The sequence below is a fragment of the Balaenoptera physalus genome (assembly GCF_965194825.1).
Source record: "Balaenoptera physalus genome assembly, contig: HAP1_SCAFFOLD_2054, whole genome shotgun sequence".
Lineage (NCBI taxonomy): Eukaryota > Metazoa > Chordata > Mammalia > Artiodactyla > Balaenopteridae > Balaenoptera > Balaenoptera physalus.
Window position 1 is genome coordinate 849 of NW_028124750.1, and position 27,868 is coordinate 28,716.

Sequence of the window (27,868 nt, forward strand, 5' to 3'; positions counted from 1 at the left end):
TATTTGGAGTCTTTGGCAAGTACATATAAGTGAATCACAATGCAAACCTTTAGGATTTTGTAGCAAAGCCCTGCCATCCTGTGAAGATAACTACTCTCCTTGTGAGAAACAAGTTTTGGCTTGCTGACGGACCTTAGCAGAAATGAATACTTACCCATGGGCCAGGTTACAATGCGACCTGAGCTCAGTGATCAATCATACTGATGGTATGTAACCTTGATATGATCGGATGCAAAGGGCACCGCACCTCTGTGATCTTCCAAACACCCATAACCCCAGTCTAATGAGAGGAACACCAGACAAATTGCAAACTCCATTAGAGGGGCATCCTAAAAATTACTTCACCAGTTCTCTTCAAAACTGTCAAGGCCACCAAAAACAAGAAAAGTCTGAGAAACTATCACTCAAGAGGAGCCTAAGGAGACATGACAGCTAAATGTAATGTGGTATTCTGGATGGGGTCCTGGAACAGAAAAAGACATTAGGTTAAACAAAAGAAGTATGAATAAACTATGGACTTTAGTTAACAATAATGGATCAAAATTGGCTCATTAAGTAATAAATATACCATACTAATGTAAGATATTAGTAATAGGAGAAATTGGGTACAGGGTATATAGGAGCTCTGTACTATCATATCCATTTTTCTATAAATCTAAAACTATTCCCCCCCAAAGTCTATTATATTAGAAAGAAATCAAACTCAAATCACCATGTCACAAAATGATAAACCAAGACTTTCCAAAATAAGGAAGAATGTCAAATCATGTTCTTATTTTGTACTTCAATAGAAAGATTTAAATTTAATTATTTCATCCTTAATCCTTTAAAATTGCTATTGTGTATGTGTTTTATAGTATACATAGTACATAAACACAGAGGTATGTGTGTGTATTTTTAATGTATATGTGCATATTGGGAATGTCCAAAAATTTTTTAACCAGCATTACAGAACTAAATTATTAGAGAACAAGTGTGTAAACTAAATAAGTCACAAACTAAATCAGAGTTTCTAAGAGGGAGTTGTGAAACATAAGCCCATGGACTGTGATATAATTACAGTTAGCCTATTGTTATGTCAAGATGAATAAAAAATAGCAGAAAAATCTATAAGCCTAAGTAAAAGCCTATATAATAACATTGCTAGAGACAATTCCAGTTAGTTTCCAGCTTCTTCTTAGAATCAAACATTCCTAAATTAGATAACTAAAAGTAAAATTGTGATATAATAATGTGTAAGTCCTTAGACTTGGTAACATATTTTGAACCATCTCAAACTGATATTACTTCTTCAATGGTCTTGCCTAGAATAGTTAATGCATGAAAGATTCTGAGCTCCTTTTCTTTGAATACTTCAGCCCTTATTTACAGTAACTGTTCATGAAGAATACTACTGAGCCATTACAGTTTTTATTTGTTGGAATGATTGATTTTTTAAATTCTCTATAAGGAACTTAGTACAAGTTGGATGCATATCTCCCTCTTCAATACCAAAAACTCGTATTTTACAGCAAAGTTAAAACACCCTATATTTTTACTCTATGGAATTTCCCAATGTCACAGCTATAAAAAATAGACTACAAGTGTATTCCGTACATCAGTTTCTAAAGTAGTCACAGGTACTTTTTAGTTTATTCTAGTTTCACAGGTTCATGTACTATACTCATGCTTGGCAGGAAGTATCACTAGTTTCACTTAAAAATTAACTACTCTAGGAATACCTGTGTATTTATTTGAAAGACACCCCCCCCCCTTTTCAGCATGTCTCTTGATTGTAGAATGCTCATTATTTTTAAATAGGACTTTGGGGGTGGGAGCTACTATGTCTTTGCAGTTCTGAGACTAGAAGAAATAACTTTACAGGGAAAAAATTAGAAATAGTTCATTAAAAAATATCTTGCACTAGTAATAGTTTACCTAAAAACCCCCAAAATTGTCCACAAGAGTTTTTCTTGGGAGAAGTGTGTCATAATGAAATTTTATCATGAAATTCAAACCATTTCATACATAAGGAGACGACAGAGGATGATGTTATAAAAAGACTTGGAATTCTGGAAAATATTAAATGAGTCTTTTGCCTCCAGCTAAACAGAATTTCATCCTAAACAAATAATTCAGGCAGCTGATTATCTTAAATTATTTGAAGAGCTTCTAAAATGGAATTCCATACCCTTAGTGCCTTAATATCTGCTATGGACTGAATCATGGCCCCTCCAAATTTATATGTTGAAACCCTAACCCCCAATGTAACTATATTTGGTGATATGAGTTGAATATTTGTGTCCTCCCAAAATTCATGTGTTGAAACCCTATACTCAAATGCGGTGGTATTAGGAGGTGGGGCCATTGGGAGGTAATTAGGATCAAATGAGTCAGGAGGGTGGAGTCCTCATGAATGAGATTAGTACCTTATAAGAGTCACAAGAGTATCTGGTCTTGCATTTAGGTCTTTAATCCATTTTGAGTTATTTTTGTGTATGGTGTTAGAGAATGTTCTGATTTCATTCTTTTACATGTAGCTGTCCAGTTTTCCCAGCACCATTTATTGAAGAGACTGTCTTTCCTCCATTGTATATTCTTGCCTCCGTTGTCATAGATTAATTGACCATAAGTGCATGGATTTATTTCTGGGCTTTCTATCCTATTCCATTGATCTATGTGTCTGTTTTTTTGTACCATACTGTTTTGATTACTGTAGCTTTAGAGTATAGTCTGAAGTCAGGGCACGTGATTCCTCCAGCTCTGTTCTTCTTTCTCAAGATTGTTTTGGCTCTTTAGTTTCTTTTCTGTTTCCACACACAGTTAAAATTTTTTTGTTCCAGTTATGTGAAAAACACCATTGGTAAATTGATAGGGTTTGCATTGAACCTTTAGATTACTTTGGGTAGTATGGTCATTTCAACAATATTGATTCTTCCAATCCAAGAACACGGTATATCTTTCCATCTGTTTGTGTCATCTTCATCGTATAGTTTTTGGAGTACAGGAACTGCTAGAGGAAAATATAAGCATAACACTCTTTGACATAAATCGCAGCAATATATTTTTGGGTCTGTCTCCTAGAGTAATGGAAACAAAACCAAAAATAAACAAATGGGACCTAATTAAACTTAAAAGCTTTTTCACAGCAAAGGAAATCATAAACAAAATGAAAAGACAACCTACAGACTGGGAGAAAATATTTGGAAATGATGCAACCAACAAGCGATTGAGCTCCAAAATATACAAACAGCTCATACAGCTCAATATCAAAAAACAAACAACCCAATCAAAAAATGGGCAGAAGGGACTTCCCTAGTGATGCAGTGGTTAAGAATCTGCCTGCCAGTGCAGGGGACATGGGTTCAAGCCCTGGTCCAGGAAGATCCCACATGCCGCGGAGCAACTAAGACCATGTACCACAACTACTGAACCTGTACTCTAGAGCCTGTGAGCCACAACTACTGAACCCGAGTGCCACAAATACTGAAGCCTGCACACCTAGAGCCGTGCTCTGCAACAAGAGAAGCCACCACAATGAGGAGCACATGCACTGCAATGAAGAGTAGCCCCCACTCGCCTCAACTAGAGAAAGCCCACACACGGCAACGAAGACCCAACACAGCCAAAACTAAATAAATAAAAATAAATAAATCTATTTTAAAAAATGGGCAGAAGACCTAAACAGACATTTATCCAAAGAAGACATACAGATGGCCAGCAGGCACATGAAAAGATGCTCAACATCGCTAATAATTAGAGGAATGCAAATCAAAACTGCAGTGAGGTATTACCTCACACCAGTCAGAATGGCCATCATCAAAAAGTCTACAAATAATAAATGCTGGAGAGGGTGTGGACAAAAGGGAACCCTTGTGCACTGTTGGTAGGAATAAACTACTGCAGCCACTGTGGAGAACAGTATGGAAGTTCCTTAAAAACTAAAAATAGAGTTACCATGTGATCCAGCAATCCCACTCCTGGGCATATATCTGGAAGAGATGAAAACTCTAAATCAAAAAAATGCATTCACCCCAATGTTCATAGCAGCACTATTTACAATAGCCAAGACATGGAAGCAACCTAAATGTCCAATGACAGATGAATGGATGAAGAAGAGGTAGTATATTTATACAATGGAATACTACTCAGCCATAAAAAAGAATGAAATAATATGGTTTGTAGCAACACGGACCTAGAGATTATCATACTAGGTGAAGTAAGTCAGAGAGAGAAAGACAAATATCCTATGATATCATTTATATATGGAATCTAAAAAATGATACAACTGAACTTATTTACAAAACAGAAATGGATTCACAGACACAGAGAACAGACTTACACTTACCAAAGGGGAAAGGAGAGGGGATGGATAAATTAGGAATTTGGGATTAAAAGATACACACTACTATATATAGAATACATAAACAACAAGGACTACTGTATAGCACAGGGAACTATATTCAATATCTTGTAGTAACCTATAATGGAAAATAATCTGAAAAAGAATATATATATATATACACATATATATATATAACTGAATCACTGCTGTACACCTGAAACATTGTAAGTTGATTATATTTCAGTAAAAAATTATAAATACCAAAAATAAATTACATTTATTAATTTTTTAAAAAAGAGTCACAAGTAAGTTTGCTCTTCCTCTCTGCTCTCTGCCAGGTGCAGATATAAGGAGAAGTCAGCAGTCTACAAATCAGAAAACTTTCCTTACCAGAACTCAACCGTACTGGCACCCTGCTCTTGAACTTCCAGTCTCCAGAACTGTAAGAAATAAATTTCTGTTGTTTAAGCCATCCAGTGTATGGTAGTTTGTTACAGCAGCTTGAATTCACTAAGACATTTAGAGATAGGACCTGTGAGGAGGTGATGAAGGTTAAATGAGGTCATAAAGGTGGGGCCCTAATCTGACAGGGTTGGTGTCCTTATAAGAAAAGGAAGAGACACCAGACTTCTCTCTCCACCATGGAGGACACAGAAGGCAGCCATCTGAGAGCCAGGAAGAAAGCTCTCAGCAGAAACCAAATCAGGTAGCACCTTGATCTTGTACTTCCCAATCTCCAGAACTGTGAGAAAATAAATTTCTGTTGTTTAAGCCACCCAGTCTATGGTATTTTGTCATGGCAGCCCAAGCCAACTAAGACAGTATCATAGAGTACTTCTTTATACTTACCTTTTAGGACAAGCATCTGGGTTCCTTTGGAAAGGAAGCCCAACATTCATACTGTACACTGGAATTTAGAAAGAGCTAGAGGGACAAATTGTAGAAGTTTCCTAAGAAAATAGAGGTAAGGAAGAGATTCTTAGTCATTTCTGTGCCCTAACATAGGAAATCTTCACCTCCTAGAGTAATCTGATGTTAGGTTGATGATTTTCATATAACCTCATCTTGTCTCCATCAAAGTCAGAGGAGAAAACATCACCCTACTATTACCAAAAACTCTCTACTTGCAATAAGGTAGGTTGTCAACCATACTTGGTATGACTTAAAAAAGTCATACCAGGATATTGCTGACAAAGTAACAAGGGCTTTCTAGATCTTTTGCTAATCATTGTCTCATGAATTTTTTCTTTTTACTTGCTCCAGAATTTTAGAGGATAGTTGACTAGGTCTTCTCCAGAAGATAAGGCGGCATAATTTCATTATCATTGCATTATTTTCCAAAGACCCTGGCAGCTAGAATTCACCTTAAAATAATGATCTTCAAAGTGGGGTACCTCTATCTCTTGAGGTACACCAGGGCCACTTCATACAGCTGTGCAGCATAGGCCCTGGGGTGAAAGATACCTTTCACAGCTGTACGAGGGCATGGATAGGACTATTTTCCTTTCTGACCACTTCGCTTATGTTCACCATATTCTTACTTTACAAAAACAAAAGACTGCTCTCTTATCCATCCCAAATCTTACTACAGTGTGTCTCTCAAGGGCTGTGTTGCCCAATACAATAGTCACTAGTCACATGTGGATATTGAGCACCTGAAGTGTAGCTGGTATGAATTAAGATTTGCTGCTTGTATAAAATACTACAAGGAATAGTACCAAAAAAAAAAAAAATGTAAAACTACCTCATTTTTAACTTTTTATATTGACTGAATGTTGAAATGATTATATTTTGGAAATATTGCATTACATATAACATTAATTTCACCTGCTTCTTTTTGCTTTTCAAACAAATTTTAAATTACATATATGGCTCACATTGTATTTCTAATGGATGGCACTTCTGCTTTCAGAGAAGTCTCCAAAATAAGGCATCAAAAATTTGCATTCAGGCTTTGTGTCTTTCCTTTTCTTCTCTTTAAGAGTGGGTATTTTGGTATTCAGTGGAGCAGTTTGGCCAATATGTTCATTCAGATATAATGTAGAGTGTGGTTATAAGAGTGATGATAATTTTACTCAAAGAAAGCATTGCTCCTGAGGGAGAGTGTTGAGAGAACCAAGCAGAGTATAGGTAAGAAACATTGGTAGCATCTTAGGTCATCCAGGTGACATGCAAGGCTCTCTGCCTTACTTAGCACTCTTCCTTAGAATTAGTGTTTATAAGTGAGATGATTGTCCTATAGTAGTCCCAGATTGACTGTAAAGACTGGATAATCAATCCTTTTGTAATTCAGGGGGTTTCTAATTCTTTGCTTTCAACAAATTTGATGGAGAACCTAAAGTTGATGATTTAAAATAACATTTAATGAGAGATTACTGTGAGATACTTTTGGCATGCAATTCAGAAGTTGAAATAATTGAATGACTTTACTATAATAAAACTATTTTCATCTATTTATGAGAACAGTGTCTCTGAGTGCTTATATCTGTAAAACCCCAAAATAGGAATTGAATCTAGATTAAATTGTATCTCTTTCTAACAATAAATAACATTCATCAATAGATTTTGAGAGATGTATCCAATAAAATTTTACTAATTATGTGTAATTATTATCAAAATTTATCATATATGGTTTCAAATTTTAACTACTGATAATTATGATAATAAAACTTTCAGGTAATTTTAATTTTTAATTTTAATTTTAAAAGACTTTCAAACATAAAAATACACTGCATTACATAAAATTCTGGGAATGGAGAATGGAGTGAAAATAATATTTCATTGAGAAAAAGGAATGATGTGAAAGGCAGTCTTTTTTATGAATGATAGTGAATTTCTAATAAATATGTTATTTTGATGGTACTGGAAACATAAGAGTCATGTGATGATTTTATTTTAAAATGTCAACATTTATAGTATAATGGAAATGACATTCTTTAAAACTACATTTCTAATGGAAAATTTTAGATGTCAACTTTCAAAAGTGGAAACAGTTTCACAGTTTTTCAAAACTCTTCTAGGGACAAAGTGAGCAAAAAGATTCAGATGACTGCCTCAGATGGCAGCTAGTCAAAACCATCTCATCTGATAGATGTAGCAGCTGAGGACCACAGGTTCTGTTCCTGAACCAGAACCCAAAGCCACATTTAGTCACTGGCTCCGCAACTCCATCCCATCTCCTACGCAAAGAGGGCACACGGGGTTCTGAGAGAAAGTCCATGTTTATTAATGACAAGGTACCTCTAAGTAAGAGGTCATCTCTTAAATGTATTTGAGTTTAGAGCTGTCTGACATCTGTGGTAGCCTGTCACCACCAGTCTCATCAGGATTCTTTCTAAGGCAATCATTTAGAAATATGAGGTGTCCATACATCTATCTCAGCAAGTTGGGTTGTGATTTATCTAACAACTGACTTCCCTAACAAAGCTGGAAGCAGCTTAGGGGGAGTAGATATTCATTGTTTTAGTTGGCTTGGGCTGGGCTGCCGTAACAAAATACCATACACTGGGTGGTTTAAACAACAGAAATTAATTTTCTCCCAATTCTGGAGCTGAAAGTGAGATAGGGTGCCAGCATGGTCAGGTTCTGTTGAGAGTTCTGTTCCTGGCTTGCAGACAGCTGCCTTCTTGCTGCATGTGCCTGCCGAGAGAAAGCAAGATCTGGATCTGGTCTCTCTTCCTATCCTTAAGGACGTAATCCTATTGGATCAGGACCCTACCCTTATAACCTCATTTAACTTTACTTCCACAAAGCCCCTACCTCCAAATATGTCATATTAGGGGCTAGGGCTTCAACATACGAATTTTAGTTGGACACAAACATTCAGTTCCCAACAGTCATAAATCTTTATATACCTTGTTCCTAACCCAACGGATGGTACTAGTGAGCATTAATAAATTTCTGCTGAATAAATTCATATTAATTCCTTATATCAGTGTCATAGTGGCAATGTAGTACAGCAAAGAGAAAACTAGCTCTATGACCTTGGGCAAGTCATATAACATCTCTGAGCCTCAGCTTCTTCAGATGTAAAGTCTAGATAGCAACTCTTATCTTATAAATATGTTATGAGGCTTAGAAGGGAGGTGTGTCAAGGGTATGGAATCGTATGTGTGAAATAATAGCTCTATATAATACTTCTGCTTAACATTTTATAGTTTGTGAAGCACTGCTGTATACCTCATTCTACTGAATGAAGACCTGAATGCCTCAGACACTTCTAGCACCAAGCTTCATGATCTTTAAGGTCTTGGATGAACTGGTATAGTGAAAAGAAAATAAGGTAACCTTGGACTTCACTAGGTCATAATTTCTGTGTTATGCAATGAAGTAATTCACTGCATTGGTCTAACTCTCGGGGTGATCAAGAGGGCAGGTTAATAAATCTTCCCGGCAGGGAGAGGAAAATATTAGGTGTTTTAATGTCTATTCTTTTGCAAAATTAATCAGTTACTTGCTATTTCCTTAAATAAATTATTTTTCAGAATACTTATAGCCAAAGTTTTGTAAGTCCAATCACGGACACTAGATGGCACCATAAGAACCTCACCTGCACCAATTCCTGACAGTCCAACAGCTCTTTCTCACAATTTACAGCCTGAAGATTTTTAACATAGAGTCTGGGGTGAAGAAAACTTAGAGAAAAGTTCTTTCATTTCTATGTAGAGACTATAAGTTTTCTCTCTAAGAGGTTGATCTCCTACTGTGAATAGTACGCAGAGGATCAGGACTCTCATGGGAAACTACAGACAGCGTGGATCAAGTCAGGAGACGTGGTCTGCGTCCCAGTGCCGATGCTTCGCAGCTGGTTTTCGCGGAGAAGGTCTATTTCCTGCCCCGTATGCATCTCATGGGATTGCTGGGAGGACCATGCAGAGTCATGGATGAGAACTGCCACGTGCTACAGTTAAAAACCAGGGTTCTTTCTACCTCTGCAGCCCCTCTTCCCGGGAGGCTCGTGCCTTGCACCAGCTCCGGGCCTCTGCTACCCGGGCCCCTGCCTGCTCTGTTTTCAACCACAAGCTCACTCCTCAAGCATCTGTAAAGGACTCTGACATCAGATCTGTTTTTCAACTTTCACTCAAGCAGCTGGAACTCACGCTTCTTCGTGTCCTCCACACCAGTGGTGTTCAGCTTCTCTTCAGTAGTCCTGTGGCTACTCGTCATCACCTGGAAGTGAACCCCGTAAAACCGTCAGCTTCACCTCCCATTGTTCCACAAGTCATCCCTCCTTTCCCCTCCCCACCTGCTCATCCCTTTCACTGCGATTCCAGCTCCTCCGCGTCTTCCTTCTCTCCCTGTTCATCAGCCCCCGCTTCTCTGCGCATAGAGCCCCTCTTTCTCTTCTCGCCTAGGCTCTTTAGTCTCCCACCAGCACCTACGCCTCCCTCACCCCAGTCCTCCGAGGCCTCCAGCCCTCAGGCCGCCACGGGACCAGTGCAGCCCTTGGTTTGAGGCAGGGCAGAGCGCCAAGTGGAAGAGCACAGGCGTAGAATTGTTTTATTGCTCTGACAGTAAACAGCTGCGTAAGTAACTCTGCCCACATTACTGACCCCTCTGAGCATCGGCGGTGGGTATTTTCGGGGGATGAAGACATCTACCCACAGGAGAATTAAGGGAGTTAGTAGGTAAGAAGAGATGTCCTAAAACATATTTTTATGCCTTTATCTTTTGCCTCTTCCACATATGTGACCTCCCCCTGCGATCCAGAGGTCCTTCTCTGGAGGGCAAGTGGATGAATAGGTAGGCTAGGATTATTAGAGTAAAACACAAATGAGAGGCGGGGTGTAGTTTACTTCTAAAACAGGTAACTGAGATATAAAACTAAAGGCCTGAAGAAAGTAGGGCCTAGAGATTATGCCAAAGTATACTTTGGAAACAAAACAGGGGAGAACCAGGTATACCTGCCTTCCGTTCCCCACCACAAGCAGAAAGGATCATGGGGACCACGGAGGAGGGGCCTCAAAGGAAACGGGCAGGGAGGGCGGAGGAGCTGGGTTGTCCCTGTATGGTCAGCCCCCCACGATGGCGGCTCCCTTGCTCGCTGTGCGTCCCCTGCCTGACCAGTCCCTGCCTCACCGACCCCTACTCACCTGACTGACCTTCCCTCCTCAGTACATGGCTGCATGCTCGCCCCGGCCCAGCTGGGAACGCTCATTAGATCAGAACGTCCGCACCTTGCTGGCTCATCAAAGGGGCGGTGAGGGGCAGGCTCCCATGCTGGTTTCCCTGGTAACCGATGAGCCACGCTGACGTCAATTCCCCCTGTAACTGGTAACCTCCCTCTCCCCGTGGTAGTGAAGACGGCCGCTGTCTGCCCCACAGGGTGGGGAGTCACGCCCGGACCTCGCTTCCCACAGGTAAGATCCTCCTATCCATGAACACCATTGATGTCTCCGTCACTGATTCTGGGGTCCTTCTACGGTCTTCAAGCTGGGCAAACACTGGGCTTACAAGCCTGCGGGGTGCAGCCCAACGGTCCCTTTTCAAGAGTCCTACACTCACCTAATCAGGAAACCTAGGTGGGTCCCTTAACCCCCAGAAGCAGGGATGTGGAAAGAAAATCCACAGCATATATATAGTCATTTAGCCCTCGAAACAACTCCACAAAACCACTGTTACCCACGTAAAACAACACCACAAGACTATTATTGGCCCCATTTTACTGAATAGGAAAGTGACAGGATTTTGACTCAGGCCAGCTGACTTCAAAGGCCGTGCCCTTAACCATCACCCTACACAGCCTTTCAGTAAACATCAGTTCCCTACACCCACCCCAACCCCACCTCTACTCAATGCCAGGGTTAGGAAGCTGAGTTAGGAAAGGTAGGCTGCCGTGTGTTTCATGCTGTTACGGTTTAAGGTCTAAACTCAGCTGGGCCTTCGGTTCTGCTTCATCTCCTGTTGTTTGTGCTTCGTCGGCTCCCTTCACCAGGCCCTGCAATGGGCCTAAACCCTCCACCTTCCCTGCCCCGCTCACCTCCAGCAGTAAACTCACCTGTGATTCATAGACAAAATCAGTGCCGTTAGGGGTGGACTCTTGCAGCTTCCCTCCTTCCCTCAACTAACTTATCTTCAAGGGAAGCCTCTCCTCCTATCCAACCAGTTTTCGAAGGAGAGGTTCCTCTCTCTCTCCTCTTTCAGACCGCTCCCTCCTTTGCTCTTGCACCCCCTCCAGGAGTTCTCTCAGGTGTCTCTTTTTCCAGTATGTTCAGCCTTCCCCCTCTCTGCTGGGTCCTTTCAGCATATAAACAAGGTAAGGTCTTTCCTCTCCTTCATGTCATTTCCATCCATAATTGTCCTAGATGTCAGAAATTTCCAAGCACCAGTCCCTGAACTCTTCCTAAGTAGTGATGAAATCTCACTAATTCATGATAAAAAGTTGAGCAAATAAGGATAATATAGGGAGTTTCTCATTAAACTAAAGTAATTCAATTTAAATGATTTTTTGTTCTGAAATTATGACTTTTTTTAAAATGTTCTGTTATTCTTTGTATAGGAGGCCCTCTGCATCTGTGGGTTCCATATCCTCGGATACAGAAGGCCGACTGTACCACACCATTTAATACAAGGGACTTGAGCACCCGTAGAGCTTGATATCCTTTGGGGGTCCTGGAACAGATCCCCCAAGGATCCCCAGGGATGACTGTATGCCCCCTATCAGAAGTGTGAAGACTTCACTTGAGCAACGAACAACCCTCTTTGCTGTAAGACGTTGAGATTTGGGGCTTCTTTTTTACTGTGCATAACCTAGCCAAGAAGTCCTCAAACTCTTTGGTCTCTGAACATCTCTACACTCTTTACACTCTTAAAAACTATTAAGGACCTGTATTGACTGTGTTTCTTTACTTTCTGTCTTCTCAATGCTCTGGCAGCTGGGACCTTGCTAGTGCAGGAGAGACTGCTCCTTTGAGGACTAGCTAATTCCTAGAGATGACAAACTCCCCCCTTGTGAATATACCTTTCATGTGCAAGCTAACCAATCCAAAACCATACCCCTCCGCCCCCATTACCACCCCCTTTACCCAGCTCTCACAGGGCTCTTATACTTTGGGCCAATACAGCGATATGTTGTTTTACTGCACTTCACAGATACTGCATTTTTTACAGATTGAAGACTTGTGAAAAACCTGCATTGAGCAAGTCTATTGGTGCCATTTTTCCAGCAGCATTAGTTTTTAATTAAGATATGTACATTGTTTTCTTAGACATAATGCTATTGCACACTTAATAGACTACAGCATAGTGTAAACATAATGTTTATATGTACTGGAAACCAAAAAATTCGTGTGACTTGCCTTATTGCCCCATTTGCTTTATTGCAATAGTCTGGAACCAAACCAGCAGTATCTCCGAGGTATGCCTGTGCTCACCTGTCCTGGTCACCTCAGGGCCAGATCCAGGAAACCCTAGGACAGCCCCTACACCTAAGAGCCTGCTGAAATTATTCAAACTAGCCAACCCTAAACCTGCTTACCCTGCCTTGCCTGTTCCTTTCTGCGAAAACCACAATAAGGCTCTCACCCATGCTTTCCCCTCACTCCTTCAACCTTCTGACTGACTAGTGCTTCCCGGGTGGCCCTGTGCGGCCCTGTGTGACATGGCAGGCCTCCTACTCTTGGGAACAGACTTCCCTTTAGTGACAGTCATCTCCTGGTCTATTGACCTAACCATACCTAAGTAATAATAAAGCCAACATTTTAAAACAGGACCTCAGTGGGCTTTTGTTTATGTGGGTTCTATATATTGATATTTACTGTTTTAGATATTAAAACTGAGAAATTTTAAAAATATGTAAATGAATCCATTATACATTAGCATAGTAATATCTTAATGAAAAATATATTTTCTAGAACAAAAAAATAGCTGTGAGAAGAGTAGCACTGTTTCAGTTTTTACAAATCTCTTTAATGTCTGGCTAAGCAGAATAAAGCTGGATTTTGGGGTCTGCTTCTGCATTCAAAGAGCTGCAGTATCACATTCTGGAAAACTCCACAATACACTCATAAGAGATTGAGAATGAAAAAGGCAAATAACATTTTAGCATTTAATCATTGATTTTGAAACTGACCTCATAGACCCACGGAAAATGTCCCCAGACCACACTTCGAGAATGCTAACCTACACAATATTGACTAATACAAACAAGTTTTTTAGAATTTAATTTTTTTCCAGTTGTATTGAGATATAAATGACATAGAGTACTGTATAAGTTTAGGTGTCCAGCATAGTGATTTGACTTACATACATCATGAAATGATTATCATGGTAAGTTTAATGAGTATCCATCATCTCATATAAACACAAAATTAAAGAAATAGGGAAAAAAACATTTTTTTCCTTATGATGAGAACTCTTAGGATTACTCTCTTAACAACTTTGATATGTATAGTACAGCAGTGTTAATTATCTTTATCACGTTGTACATTACATCTCTAGTACTTATTTATCTTAGGACTGGAAGTTTTGTAACTTTTGACTGCCTTCACCCAATACCCCACCCACACCCGTGCCTCTAGTAACCACAAATCTGATCTCTTTTTCCATGAGTCTGTTTGTTTGCTTTTGAAGTATAATTGACCTACAACACTATGTTAATTCCTGATATATAACATAGTGAATCAATATTTCTATACATTTCAAATTGATCACCACGATAAGTCTAGTTACCATCTGTCACCATACAAAGATATTACATAATTGTTTACTATTTTCCCCACACTGTACATTTCATACCCATGACTCATTTATTTTGTAACTAGAAATGTGTACCTCAGTCCCCCTCACCTATGTCTTATCTCCCCCTCAACTCCTCCCCTTGGCAACGACATGTTTGTTCTCTGTATCTATGACTCTGTTATGTTTGTTCATTTGTTTTGTTTTTTAGATTCCACATGTAAGTGATATCATAATTTGTCTTTCTCTGACTTATTTCACTTAGCATAATACCCTCTAGACCATCCATGTTATCACAAATGGCAAGGTTTCATTCTTTTTATGGCTGAGTAATATTCCACTGTGTGTGTGTGTGTGTGTGTGTGTGTGTATGTGTGTATCCATTCATCTGTTGATGGGCACTTAGGTTGCTTCCATATCTTAGCTATTGTAAATGATGCTGCTATGAACATAGGGTTGCATATATCTTTTCTAATTACTGTTTTTATTTGCTTTGGATAAATATCCAGAAGTGGAATTACTGGATCATATGGTAGTTCTATTTTTAATTTTTTGAGCAATTTCCATAATGTTTTCCATAGTGGCTACACCAATTTACATTCCTACCAACAGTGCACAAGGGTTCTTTTTTCCAATCCTTGCCAATACTTGTTACTTGTTGTCTTTCTGATAATAGTCATTCTGACAGATATAAAGGGGATATTTCATTGTGATTTTGGTTTGCATTTCCCTGATGATTAGTGATGTTGAGCATCTTTTCATGTGTCTGTTGGCCATCTGCATATTTTCTTTGGAAAAATGTCTATTCAGATCCTCTGTCCATTTTTTAATTGGGTTGTTTTTTTGATGTTGAGTTGTATGAATTCTTTGTATATTTTGGATATCAACCCCTTATCAGCTACAGTAAGTCCCCTGCTTACAAACAAGTTCCTTTCTGAGAGTGCATTCATAAGCCCAATTTGTTCGTAAGTCCAGCAAAATTAGCCTAGGTACCCAACTAACACAATCGGCTATATAGTACTGTACTATAATAGGTTTATAGTACCTTTCACACAAATAATACATAAAAAACAAACAAAAAAAATAAAGAAAACATTTTTAATCTTACAGTATGTTTCCTTGAAAAGTACAGTAGTACAGTACAACAGCTGGCATCGAGGGAACAGGCAAGAAGAGTTACTGACTGGAAGAGGGGGAGGAGGTGGGAGAGGGTAGAGCTGAAGGATCGTCAGCAGTAGAAGACTGAGGGCAAGCTGCAGTTTCACTCATGCCTGATGTTGATGGAACGCACATTCACACCTTTGAAAGTTCAAAACTTGAAGGCTTGTATGTAGGGGACTTACTGTATGTCATTTGCAAGTATCTTCTCCCATTTAGTAGGCGGCCTTTTCATTTAGTTGATAGTTTCCTTATGTGAAAAGTTTTTAATTTGATGTAGTCCCATTTGTTTATTTTTGCTTTTGTTTCCCTTGCCTGTGGAGACATATTCAAAAACAATATTACTAAGACCAATGTCAAAGAGTATACTTCTTACTTTTTCTTTTAGAAGTTTTTTTTTTTTAAAGTTATACACTTTATTTATTTATTTATTTATTTATTTATGGCTGTGTTGGGTCTTCGTTTCTGTGCGAGGGCTTTCTCTAGTTGCGGCAAGTGGGGGCCACTCTTCATCGCGGTGCGTGGGCCTCTCATTATTGCGGCCTCTCCTGTTGCGGAGCACAGGCTCCAGACGCGCAGGCTCAGTAGCTGTGGCCCACGGGCCCAGCCGCTCAGCGGCATGTGGGATCTTCCCAGACCAGGGCCCGAACCCGTGTCCCCTGCATTGGCAGGCAGACTCTCAACCACTGCGCCACCAGGGAAGCCCACTTTTAGAAGTTTTATGGTTACAGGTCTTACATTTATATCTTTAATGCATTTGAGTTTATTTTTGTGCATGGTGTGAGTTGTCCAGTTTGCTTCTTTTGCATGTAACTGACCAATTTTCCCAACACCATTTATTGAAGAAACTGTCTTTTCCCCATTGTATATTCTTTCCTCCTTTGTTGTAGATTAATTGCCCATATAACTGTGGGTTCATTTCTGGGCTGTCTTTTCTTTTCTACTAATTTATATGTCTGTTTTTGTGCCAGTACCATGCTGTTTGGATTACTGGAGCTTTGTAGTATAGTTTAAAACCAGAGATTGTGATCTCTCCAGCTTTGTTCTTCTTTCTCAATATTGTTTTGGCTATTTGGAGTCTTTTGTGTTTCCAGAAATTTTTTTAAATTATTTGTTCTAGTTCTGTGAAAAATGCCATTAGTATTTTGATAGGGATTGCATTGAATCTGTAGATTGCCTTGGGTAGTATGGTCATTTTTAACAATATTAATTCTCCCAATCCATGAGCATGATATATCTTTCCATCAGTTTGTGTCATCTTCAGTTTCTTCAGTGACAAGTTGGTTGTTTAGTAGCGTATTATTTAGCCTCCACATGTTTATGTCTTTTGCAGTCTCTTTTCTTGAAGTTGATTTCTAGTCTCACAGTGTTGTGGTCAGAAAAGTTGCTTGATAGGATGTCAATCTTTTTAAACTTACTGAGACTTGTTTTGTGGCCTACAATATGACCTATCCTGGAGAACATTACATGGACACTTGAAAAGAATGTGTATTCTGCTGCTTTTGGATGGAATGTTCTATGTATACTTGTTAAGTTCACTTTGTCTAATGTGCTGTTTTAGGTCAGTGTTTCCTTATTGATTTTTTATCTAGATGATCTGTCCATTGATGTAAGCAGGGTTTTAAATTCCCCCATTATTACTGTGTTATTGTCAATTTCTCTTTTTATGTCTGTTAATATTTGGTTTATGTATTTAGGTACTCTTATGTTGGGTGCATATATATTTAAAATTATCATATTTTCTTCTTAGATTGATCCCCTTATCATTCTGTAATGCCCTTCTTTGTCTCTTGTTATGATCTATCTTGTCTGAAATAAGTATTGCTACACCCTGGCTTCCTTTTTGTTTCCATTTGCATGAAATAGCTTTTTTCATTCCCTCACTTTCAGTTCGTGTGTGTCTTTAGATCTCTTGTAGAGAGCATATATTTGCGTCTTGTTTTGTATCTATTCAGCCACTCTTTTATTTTTAAATTTAATTAATTTATTTATTTATTTATGGCTGTGTTGGGTCTTTGTTTCTGTGCGAGGGCTTTCTCTAGTTACGGCAAGTGGGGGCCACTCTTCATCGCGGTGCGCAGGCCTCTCACTTTCGCGGCCTCTCTTGTTGCAGAGCACAGGCTCCAGACACGCAGGCTCAGTAATTGTGGCTCATGGACCTAGTTGCTCCACGGCATGTGGGATCTTCCCAGACCAGGGCTCGAACCTGTGTCCCCTGCATTGGCAGGCAGATTCTCAACCACTGCGCCACCAGGGAAGCCCCACTCTGCCTTTTGATTGGAGCATTTAGTCCATTTACATGTAAAGTGATTATTGATAGGTATGTACTTATTGCAATTTTGTTAATTGTACGGGGGTTATTTTTGTAGTTCTTTTTTGTTCCTTTCTTCTTCTTTTGCTCTCTTTCCTTGTGATTTGATGACTATCTTTAGAGTTATGTTTGGATTTCTTCCCCTTTTTTTGGTGTGTGTATTATTATAGATTTTTGATTTGTGGTTACCATGAGGTTTATATATAGCAATCTATATATTTACCTGATTGTTTTAAGTTGCCAATCTCTCAAGTTCAAACACATTTTTAAAACCTGGGATTTTTACTCCCAGTCCTCATGTTTACTGTTTTTGACATCATGTTTTACATCCTTTTGTTTTGTGTATTCCTTAACTACTTATTGTGGATATAGATGATTTTACTACTTTTGTCTTTTAACGTTCCTACTAGCTTTATAAGTAATTGATTTACTACCACTACTGTACATTTGTCATTACCAATGAGATTTTTCCTTTCATAATTTTCATGTTTCTAGTTGTGGCCTTTTCTTTCCTGCTTAGAGAAGTTCCTTTAACATTTCTTGTAAGGCTGTTTCAAGGTGATGAACTCTTTTAGCTTTTGCTTGTTTGTAAAACTTTTGATCTCCCTTTCAAATCTGAATGATAGCCTTGAGGGGTAGAGTATTCTTGGTCATAGGTTTTTTGTTTCATCACTTTAAATATATCATATCACTCCCTTCTGGCCTGCAGAGTTTCTGCTGAAAAGTCAGTTGATAGTCTTAGGGGAGTTCCCTTGTATGTAATTTGTTGTTTTTTCTCTTGCTATTTTTAATATTCTCTCTTTAATTTCTGCCGTTTTAATTACAATGTATCTTAGTATGGTCCTCTGTCAGTTGATCCTGTTTGGGACTCTGTGATTTCTGGACCCGAACGTCTGTTTCCTTTCCCAGGTTAGGGAAGTTTTCAGCTGTTATGTCTTCAAATATGTTATCTGCCCCTTTCTCTCTCTTCTCCTTCTGGGACCCCTATAATATGAATGTTAGTATGCCTGATATTGTACCAGAGGTCTCTTAAGCTGTCGTCATCTCTTTTTATTCATTTTTCTTTTTTTCTGTTCAGTTCGAGTGATTTCAACTACTCTCTCTTTTAGTTTGTTGATCCATTCCTCTGTATCATCTAATCTACTGTTCATTCTTTCTAGTGTAGTTTTTATTTCACTTATTGTATTCTTAAGCTCCATTTCATCTTTCTTTATTTTTCCTTTTTGTTAAACTTCTCACTGTATTTGTTTATTCTTCTCCCAAGTTCTTTGAGCATCTTTCTGTTTTTTTGTTTTTTTGTTTTTTTGCCTATGCCATGCAGCATGTGGGATCTTAGTTCCCTGACTAGGGATTGAACATGCGCACTTTGCAGTGGAAGTGTGGAGTTTTAACCACTGGACCACCAGGGAAGTCCCTCGAACATCTTTATGATCAGTACTTTTGAACTTTTTATTGTGTTGATTACCTAGCTCCATTTCTCTTAGTTCTTCTTCTGGGGTTTTATCTTATTCCTTTGTTTGGAACATATTTCTCTGTTGCCTCATTTTGCCTAATTCTCTGTTTTTATTTCTATAGGTTGGTTACTTTTCCCAATCTTGATGAGTGGCCATTTGTAGGAGATGTCCTATGCATTTCAGCAGTGCACTCCCCTCTGGTCACCAGAGCTATATGCTCTCGGAGTGCTCCCTATGTAGGCTCTGTGGGCCCATTACTCTGAACTCTTTCTCAGGTAGATTGCCTATCTCCACTTCACTTGGTTCTTCTTCTGAGGTTTTATCTTATTCCTTTGTCTGAAACATAGTCCTCTGTCACCTCATTTTTTCTGAGTTGCTATTTGTATTTTATATATGTGGTAGATTAGTCACGTTTCTCAACCTTGGAGAAGTGGCCTTTTATAGGAGATGTCCTATGCATCCCAGCAGTGCACTCCCATCTCATTACCCAAGCTATATGCTTGGTGGTTCCCCCTAAGAGGGCTGCATGGGTCCTTCTGTTGTGTTAGGCTGACTATGTGGGCGGTCTGGTAGGTTTGGTTGGCCCCTAGTCCAGTTGGTTGCCAGGCCCTGCCTTCTGTGGATGCTGTTGGCTGCTGTTTAGTGGTGCCTGGTTACAAGGCAGCTGGTTGCAGAACCCTAGGTGGCCCCAGGGCTAGTGTTGGCTCAGTGGTGGGCAGAGTCAGGGTCCAAAAGACTGGGGTGGTTGCCCACCCACTTGCAGGTGAAGCCAGATCCTGCAGTTAGTGCCAAACTACTTGCAGGCAGATCTGGTTCCTGGAATCTGGCTGCAGGCCTAGGGATCCCAGAGCTTGTTTCAGATTGTTGGGAGGGGGAAATTTCCTGACACAGTTGTGTATGGGGTCCAGGATGTTCCAGAGATTGCACTGACCTGCTAATGGGCAGGGCCGGGGTTCAGCTGGTTCCAGGGTAGGCTCTGGCTTGCTGCTGGTAGGCTCAGTCTGCAGGCTGTGGGATCATAGTTTTCTGCTGCTGGTGTCTGCCCTCTGAGTGAAGCTGGTCTAGAGGCTAGTGCAGGCTTGCTGGTAGGAAGGCCAGTGCCTGCCCACTGGTGGGTGGAGTTGGATCTTGGCCCACTGGTGGGCAGGGTCATGTCTAAGGGTATTTCTAGAGATGGCTGTGGGCTCAGGAAGTCTTTAGGCAGCCTATCTGCTGATGGTTAGTGCTGTGTCCCCACCCAGTTAGTTATTTGGCCTGAGGTGTCCCAGCACTTGTGCCTATAGGCTGTTGGGTGGGGCCAGGTCTTGGCATTAATGAACCAAGATGGTAGCCACCAACAGCAGTGTTCAGGTGTTTGAGTGTCCCCCAGTATGTCTGCCACCAGTGTCTATGCCCCCAGGGTGAGCCATAGCTGCTCCCTGCCTCTCTAGAAAACTCTCCAAGACCAGCAGGTAGGTCTGGCCCAGGCTTCTATCAAATTACCTAGCCCGGGGTCCCAGTGCATATGGGATTTTGCATGCCCCCTTTAAGAGTGAAGTCTCTATTTCCCCCAGTCCTGTGGGGCTCCTGCAATTAAGCCCCCCTGGCCTTCAAAGCCAAATGCTCTGGGGGCTCCTCTTCCTGGTGCTGAACCTGACACGGGGAGCTTGACATGGGGCTCAGAACTCTCACTTCCATTGAAGAACCTCTGCAATATTATTATTCTCCAGTTTGTGAGTTGCCCACACAGAGGGAATGAGATTTAATTATATCGTGAGTCCACCCCTCCTACCTGTGTCGTTGTGGTTCCTTCTTCTTTTTTTTTAAATTTCTTTGTTTTATGTATTTATTTTTGGCTGCATTGGGTCTTCGTTGCTGTGCACGGGCTTCCTCTAGTCACAGCAAGCAGGGGCTACTCTTCATTGCAGTGTGCGGGCTTCTCATTGCGGTGGCTTCTCTTGTTGTGGAGCACAGGCTCTAGGTGTGCGGGCTTCAGTAGTTGTGGCTCATGGGCTCTAGAGCGCAGGCTCAGTAGTTGTGGCGCACGGGCTTAGTTGCTCCACGGCATCTGGGATCTTCCTGGACCAGGGCTTGGACCTGTGTCCCCTGCACTGGCAGGTGGATTCTTAACCACTGCACCACCAGGGAAGTCCCGTGGTTCCTTCTTTATGTCTTTAATTGTAGAAGATCTTTTCTGGTGGGCTTTTGCATCGATGATTGTTCTGCAGATAGTTGTGATTTTTGTGTGCTTGTGAGAGGAAGTAAGCTCAGGGTTTTTCTATTTTGCCATCTTGGCTGCTCTGTTCTTCCTCATCATAAAAGGCCACCAACCTTATTGGATTAGGGACCCACCCTTATAATCTCATTTAACCTTACTTATCTCCCTAAAGGCCCTGTCTCTAAATACAGTCACATTGGTCATAGGGCTTCAACCTATGAATTTTAGACTGGGGCAGGGGACACAATTCAGCGCATAACAGGAGGTGAAAATTGAAAACAGTGAGTGTGAGGGGAAAAATAACCAAGGCAAAGTGATATAATGTGTTACCAGGCTGGCTACCACTTCATACAAAACTTCAAAAAAAGATAAAGAAAAGGCTGGTCATTGCTTGGCACATTGGACTCTTCCAGAAGGGCTGCAAGAAAGAATTCCATCTCAGACTATTCCATGGTAGGAAGATGCTACCTGCCTGACTTCCCACCCCCCATCCCCGCCTCCTATTTCCTGTAAGTCAAGGTTCACCCCCATGGAAAGCTAACTCACCATATTACACGTGTGGTGTCATCAAGCCTTTCAGTGGCCACTCAGGAGGCTAGATTCCATTCTGCATGGTGTAGCATTTCATCCAAACCCAGAAGTTAGGGAGGGAAACAGCATGTGAGACTCCAAGCCTGGACCTTTAACTCAGACTTCAGCCAGTCTGACAAATGCAGCAAAAGTGGTGCTGGAGGGGGCACAGTCTAGGAGTTCAGCCATGTCTTTTGAAGGAAGGAGTCAGTTAAGACAGTCAGAGGTGTCTGATTCAGAACTACTACTGTTCTATCTAAGTACAGAGGTGGCTATCCTAAAGTCACAACATTTCCTGAAAGGAGCACAATCCTGAATGAAGGTCATTGGGAAAGTATATTTTGAAAGTCATAGAAACAATAATTACATTTTAAATGAAATGTAATGAAAGTATTTAATAACTGAATAATATAATTCATCCAATTTGAACCTTGACAGATGAGTCTTAGCCTATAACAAATATTACATTTGATATACTCTGTATCCAACTGTTAATGCTTGTTACTACACTGTATCCTTCAGATTTGCTTAAAAACCAATGGAGTAAATTATACTATAGTTTATTTTTCGCATGAAACATGTGAAACATCAAATTGCTGTGAAAAGTGTGAGAACTCAAGATACATGCAGAATGGCAGTCAAATTGAGAGCTGTCTTATCTCATCCAGGTAATTTTTAATTAAAGTGACATTGGGAAATGAGAAGGGAGATGACATGGGTTATACTTATTACAGGCCATCATGCCCTTGCTGTTTTAAAGAACAAAAATATATGACCTCTACTAGTTGACACTCAATAATAAGGAATGTCATGACTGCCTGCCAAATAGTCTTAAATACTGAACTGTAGAACATCTTCATTGCCATTACATCTTTTATGAGCTTTCAAATTACTTATTCCTGTTGTATTCATTGTTAGTTTCTAGGTTTATCACACGCATGTGTGTGTGTTTGTGTGTGTTTTGTGTTTAGGGAATGGAGCAGTTATTTCAAGTGGCTTATGGGAAGAGAGCAGACATGCTCAGCCAACCATATTAAATCTGTCCAAAGAATTGAAAATATATATAAGTTGTCACCTCCAAAGTAAACTGGAGTCAATGACAGAGTAGACAGGGATAGCCAGGCAGGTATGTGTTAGGTGTGGCCACAGGAACAGCATTCCCAATGGCCTTTACATCTGTAAAGCATACCTACAAATTCTGTGAACCAGAGGCAGATAATTAAGATGATAGTTCTGACGGCCAGAAGTCACACAAAACTCTGAGATCCACACACAGTACATCACGTCTCCTCAGTTAGAAATTTGTTCTTTTACTGATACCCGAGCACCCATGACCTCCAACTATCAATCTGTAGCCCCATCTTCTCTATCAAGTTCCAGACCATATATTCTACCTCGAAGTTCCACCTCAAAATCATCATGCCTCAAACTGAATCTGTCACAAGTCTCACAAACCTGCCATTCCTTCTATATTTCCTATCCTAGTTGATGATATTGCAAGTCACTTATTCTCTTAAGTTAGCCATTTAATTCATCCTTTCATAAGTAGGTTTTGGTGGTCGGCACTGGGGATATAACAGTAAACACAGCGAAATCCCTTTCCTTATGAATCTTATATTGTACTGGTGAAATGGGCACTAGGTAAAACACACAGGGGGGTGTGTGTGCACGCACGTGTGCATGTGTGTGTGTTAGTGTCAAGCTCTATGGGAAAAAAAATAAAGCAGAGTAAAGGGATAGTGAATGACAAAATATGCTATTTTATATAGGTTATCAGAAAAGTCCCAGTTTTATTAAATTCCTCTCCCTTCTTCACCTCCTGTGTCCAATTGGTCATTAAGCCCTGCCATTGATCTCCCTGCCCCTGGTGTCTCTCCTCCATCTCACTCCATTTTCCATGCTTCCATCCAAGTCATTCTTTTAAAATTCAAATGACTGTTCCTATTGATGATTATTGATGTGACGTTCCACTTTCTTCATGATTTGGTCCATCCTACCTTCTAAACTATAACATCTACACTCTTCAGTTGCCTGTGAGAATTAATTTCTCCACCTATATTGGTTCCAAATGTAGATAGGAATAAAACAGCTTTATCAATATTTGTTTTCCATTAGTCTCTCAATTATAATATGATCTCCTTTGGGTAAAGACTATACCATCATTCTTTATGTCCCCACACCTGGCCTGGTTCCTGGCACAGAGTTAGTAACAAGTAAATATTTGCTTGGTTCGTTTGAAGTGCAAAAAAAAATTTCTATTGAAATTAAATTTTCTTCTTCTTCCAGTAGAAGCTAGCTCTGGCAGAATTTCAGAGTGTCTAATTGTTACCTGATTATCCAGAGCTTTATAACTGTTGCCCTTGGAGACATCCCAGCAGAGTGATATTATCTAGACCACCAGGTGATAGGAAATTTTGTTCCCCAGGTGTCATAATAATTCCTAGTGAGTCCTTCCCAGAATTTAGCTTTGTGAACTCCAGGTGAGCTTGTCAGTTCTGCATGCACTCTGAAATTCTTGACAAAGGAGAGGGTGGAGGTTGACAGAGCCCGTGTTTTTGTAAAGCTCTCATCTTTCTGACGTTATCTAGGGCAGGGTAATAACTGAAGTGGTGACTTGACTGAGAAGACTCTTATATGAGGATTTTTGTTGTAGACTATGTCTTCTCCATAACCCAGTAGTGAACAGTGGTTAAAGACAAAAACCAAAATCAAAAAAACCCAAAGCAAAATAAAAAAAAAAAATTCTTGCTTTACTGTAATTCTGGTGACATCAGCAGAGAAAAGTTCAAAGCCAATTTTAATCATTCATATAGCATCCTCAAAAGATGAAAAATTAAACCAGCAGTTTACTATCTTCTAGAGATCACAGTGACATCAAAAATAGAACTCAGGTCTTCTGACTCCCAGTATGTATTTATTTTTTAAAGTAAATGTACATAGGAATTATTTGGATAAAATGTAAAAAGTACTTCAGATGGCCCTGTAATGACTTTAAGATACTAGGGGAAAACACTTTGAAAGCTAAATAAATTAATAGTGAATTTCAGATGTTTGTAAATTTAACTATTAGATAACTCTCATTTCTGTCCAACAAAATAAGCATTTAAAAATAAATATTAATAAATATCATTTACCCTTATGAACATATTAAACTTTGAATGTTTGAATGATTCTTCAATTATATTGATAGCAAATATTGATTTTTAGCAGGAGGAAGAACATTCCCTTAACTGAAACAAACAATGGAAAACTACCCATGGAGGGAAAATATATTTTTAGCTCAGGGATATGAGAGGTAGAAGATGTTTTTCAACTCAGTGTAGGTATTGGATCAATGCTATATTTGAAAGTTTTTAAAATTAAATTTATTTTATTTTTAATGATGTACAGTTGATTTACAATGTTGTGTTAGTTCCTGGTGTGTAACAAAGTGATTCAGTTACATATATATATATATATATATATATATATATATATATATATATATATATATATATATATATTCTTTTTCATAGTCTTTTCCATTATAGGTGATTACAAGATATAGTTCCCTGTGCTATACAATAAATCCTTGTTGTTTATCTATTTTATATATAGTAGTTTGTATCTGCTAATCCCAAACTCCTGCTTTATCCCTCTTCCACCCCCTTTCCCCTTTGGTAACCATATGTTTGTTTTCTATGTCAGTGAGTCCATTTCTGTTTTGAAAATAAGTTCATTTGTATCATATTTTAGATTCCACATATAAGTGATATATGATATTTGTATTTCTCTGTTGGGCTTACTTCACTTAGTATGATCATTTCTAGGTCCATCCATGTTGCTATAAATGGCATTATTTCATTCTTTTTAATGGCTGAGTAATATTCCATTGTGTATCTGTGTGTGTGTATGTATGTGTGTGTGTGTATGTGTGTGTGTATATATGTGTATATATATATATATATATATATATATACCACATCTTCTTTATCCATTCATCCATCAGTGGACACTTCCGTTTCCTCCGTTTCTTGGCTGTTGTAAATAGTGCTGCTATGATCACTGGGGTGAGTGTATCTTTCCACATTAGTGTTTTCATCTTTTCTGGATATATACCTAGTAGTGGGATTGCTGGATCATATGGTAACTCTATTTTTAGTTTTTTAAGGAACCTCCATACTGTTCTCCATAGTGGCTGCACCAATTTACTTTCCCACCAACAGTGTAGGAAGATTCCCTTTTCTCCACACCCTCTCCAGCATTTGTTATTTGTAGACTTTTAAGATGATGGCCATTCTGACTGGTGTGAGGTAAGATCTCGTAATTTTGATTTGCATTTCTCTAATAATTAGTGATGTTGAACGTCTTTTCATGTGCTGTTGGCCGTCTATATGTCTACTTTGGAGAAATGTCTGTTTAGGTCTTCTGTCCATTTTTTGATTGCGTTGTTTGTTTTTCTGTTGAGTTGTATGATCTGCTTGTATAGTTTGGAAATTAATCCCTTGTCAGTTGCATCATTTGCATATATTTTCTGCCAGTGTGTAGGTTGACTTTTCATTTTGTTTATGGTTTCCTTTGCTGTGCAAAGCTTATAAGTTTGATTAGGTCCCATTTGTTTAATTTTGCTTTTATTTCTGTTGCCTTGGGAGACTGACCAAGAAAACATTGCTATGATTTATGTCAGAGAATGTTTTGCCTATGTTCTCTTCTAGGAGTTTTATAGTGCCCTGTCTTATATTTAAGTCTTTAAGTCATTTTGAGTTTATTTTTGTTATGGTGTGAGGATGTGTTCTAACTTCGTTGATTTACATGCGGCTGTCCAGCTTTCCCAGCACCACTTACTGAAGAGACTCTTTTCTCCACTGTATATTCTTGCCTTCTTTATCGAAGATTAATTGACCATAGGTGTGTGGGTTTATTTCTGGGCTCTCTATTCTGCTCCATTGATCCATATGTCTGTTTTTGTGCCAGTAACATGGTGTTTTGATTACTGGAGCTTTGTAGTATTGTCTGAAGTCTGGGAGGGTTATGCCTCCTACTTCATTCTTTTTCCTCAGGATTGCTTTGGCAATTCTGGGTCTTTTATGGTTCCATATAAATTTTAGGATTATTTGTTCCAGTTCTGTGAAAAATGTCATGGGTAATTTGATAGGGATTGCATTAAATCTGTAGATTGCTTTGGGTAGTATGGTCATTTTAACTATTTTAATTCTTCCAGTCCAAGAGCATGGGATATCTTTCCATTTCTTTAAATCATCTTCAGTTTCCTTTATTAATGTTTTATAGTTCTCAGCATATAAGTTTTCACCTCCTCAGTCAGGCTTATTCATAAGTATTTTATTTTTTTGGATACGATTTTTAAAGGGATTGTTTTTTTACATTCCCCTTCTTTTAGTTTTTGCTTGTCTGAGAAATTCTTTATCTCTCCTTCTATTCTAAATGATAATCTTGCTGGGCAGAGTATCCTAGGTTGCAGGTTTTTCCCTTTCAGGACTTTGAATATATCTTGCCACTTCTCTCTTGCAATGGTTCTGTAGAGAAATCAGCTTATAGCCTTAAGGGGATTCCCTTGTGACTAACTCTTTGTTTTTCTCTTGCTGCCTTTAGAATCTTCTCTTTACCTTCAACTTTTGCCATTTTAATTATAATATGTCTTGGTGTAGGTTTGTTTGGATTCATCTTGTTTTGGACCCTCTGTGCTTCCTGTACCTGGATATCTGTTTCCTTCTTTAGGTTTGGGAAGTTTTCAGCCATAATTTTTGCAAATACATTTTTGATCCCCTTTTCTCTTTCTTCTCCTTCTGGGATCACTATTATGCATAGATTGGCTTGCTTTATATTGTCCCATAGGTCTCACAATGCTTTCATTTTTTTTTTTTCATTTGTCTTTCTGTCAGCTGTTCTCATTGGGTGATTTCCATTATTTTATCTTCCAGATCACTTATTCATTGTTCTATATTATCTAGTTTGCTATTTATTGCCTTTAGCTTGGCTTTTGTCTCAGCAGATGAATTTTCTAATTTTTCTTGACTCCTCTTTATAGTTTCTAGCTCCTTGTTACCGTGATCTGCATTTCTATCTATAGACTTTCTTAATTCCTTCAGTATTTTTATTACCTCCATTTTGAACTTGTGATCCAGTAGGCTGGAGAGGTCTGTTTCACTGTTTGTTCTTTCTGGGGATTTCTCTTGTTCTTT

General features: G+C 39.3%; 1 long non-coding RNA gene across 4 annotated transcripts in view; it reads left to right on the forward strand.

Moving 5' to 3' along the window:
- The first annotated feature begins 8,511 nt into the window (after nucleotides 1-8,511).
- The window catches only part of LOC309654122, a 37,939-nt gene continuing 18,582 nt past the window's right edge, over nucleotides 8,512-27,868 (forward strand). Inside the window, exons 1-3 of one of the 4 annotated variants that reach the window (XR_014259900.1) lie at nucleotides 8,512-8,606; nucleotides 8,809-9,951; nucleotides 10,439-10,683. This is a non-coding gene — a long non-coding RNA (uncharacterized lncRNA). Of the gene's footprint in view, nucleotides 8,607-8,668; nucleotides 9,952-10,438; nucleotides 10,684-27,868 lie in introns of those variants that run through there. The other 3 variants (XR_014259901.1, XR_014259902.1, XR_014259903.1) reach the window with 3 other exon arrangements.